Below are 2,093 nucleotides of genomic sequence, written 5' to 3'. Positions count from 1 at the left end.
TGTATTTCAAATTACATTTGAACTTGGTTATAAGTGAGCATGGAATTTGGCAAGAATTTCCATGCACTTATTCATTATTTTATCGTTTAATTAACTACAGGGAATTTTTTCGGCCAAAATCTTATGCACTTATTCAATGTGCACTTAACCAAGTTCGACTGCATTTTATATGAAATATATGAACGTCAAACAGCATTTTTCATACAAACAGCAAACCTCATCGACATGTATAAAAATACATATATGGATGTTTTTTTTTAACAAAAGAAACTTTGTAAATATTAAAGTAAAATTCTTGGATTGTAAACAAGAAAGATTTAAATAGAACACTCCCAGTAAAATCAAGAAATTCATCAGATGCTAACAATTTACGAGTTGTCACTCCTTGGTTTAGCTTGAAAGCTGCAACTGTGAACAATTTGTCACTTGTGCATTTTCCCTTTGTATTCAAATCGCCTTTACTAACATACGTGATGTGACGAGAAAATCGAAGAATGTTTGACAAAGGCATATGCGTGAAATCATGCGTAAAATTCAATGAAATTGCGAGCTAACGCGTAACGTTAGCATTAGTGCCATTTGTAACCCGGAAATTGGAAGTGTTGCTACAGCATTCCAGATTTTTCAAACAGATTATACAGTATTCTGACATTACACCCGGAAGTTAACATCCAATCTTGATAAATTTAAACTGGCAACAAATTTATTTACAGACAGTCAGAGCAGACTTATATATCAGGAGGGAAATTGGTAATAGACCGAAGCAGAAACAAGGAAGAAGATATGAAGGCTCCTGGCCACCGCTTATTTATATTAGTTTTTTATTTCATTGTATTGTATTATTTAGTTTTTTCCTTTTTCGTTGTTTCTACTTTGTTATGCCGTTCACTGTTGTTTTTTACTGTTGTTGTTAGTGCTGTTGGCTAGTGAAAAATAAAAATAACTATTTAACTTATTTTTTGTGTTATTTTTTCTGAATTATTACTATCGCATTTGATATAACGTCACTTTGGTACAATAAAATATAAAATAATGATAAAAATTATTTTCAGGAATGCTGATCATGAAAAAGTATAAACTTCACCACAAATAATATATTCAAATAAACAAAATTTCAATGAATGACGAAACTTCAAACAGACACAATAAAATTTTGAAATAATATTTCCATTTTTTATGTTACGTCACTACTATCAAAATTACGTAATCCTAATCCTAAATGGAATATTTGAACCAATGAAATGAAAAAAAATATTACAGCTAATCACAAGGGAAAAATTTGAATCAATGAGCAATTAGAAAAGGAAAACCAATACGACAAAGACATGACGGTCCAATAAAATAGCGTGGTCAACGACCAATAAGTGAACAATGGGCCCGAAGGGGAACATAGTGGGACCAAAGGAGAGCAAAACTTTAAACCATCTTGGGAAGAGTCAACAAAATGACTTTCTACTTGCAATTATAAACGCCGCTAAACGGATTATACAAACTGATCTACATACCATGAGAGATGTATTGGAACCTGAAAATCACAGAAACCGTGACTAATATGTACAGTAGTCTTATGCTAAGAATAAATAGACAAGCAAGACGCTTTACTAGTTAGCCGATTGTTGTGAACAATATTTTTGGATCCTTGCATGGCGTAAATGAACTCTCGAATTTTCAAACAGAGAACGCACTTTCAATGAAGCTACCAACGTATTGGACCTCCCAATGTCATCTGTGGTACCAGCAAGTTGATGCGCAGTTGCACATCTGCCAAATTTTTACTGATACGATTGTGCATTAGTACATAGTCAGAGCACTGGATCAGAAAACTGCGTGCAAATTCAGTGACTTTGTTCGTCATCCTCCCGCTACATATAACTACTTAAGGATAAAGGCATTCCTGGCGAACATTATTGGCATTTGTCAGAGCGAACAATGCTTAAATATGATTGCATGATGAAGCACCGTCCCAGCTGTTGAATGATATGCTGGTCTTGCTGTTCGGTTACAAACCATGTATCTTATTCCCGTTAAATATTTTGAAACAATGTAACTTGACTTCTTTTTTGCTCAATCCAACATCAATTCCAAAAATTCCT

The sequence above is a fragment of the Trichinella spiralis genome, assembly GCF_000181795.1.
Source record: "Trichinella spiralis strain ISS 195 chromosome Unknown Scfld8, whole genome shotgun sequence".
Classification (NCBI taxonomy): domain Eukaryota; kingdom Metazoa; phylum Nematoda; class Enoplea; order Trichinellida; family Trichinellidae; genus Trichinella; species Trichinella spiralis.
This window is presented reverse-complemented; position numbering follows the sequence as displayed.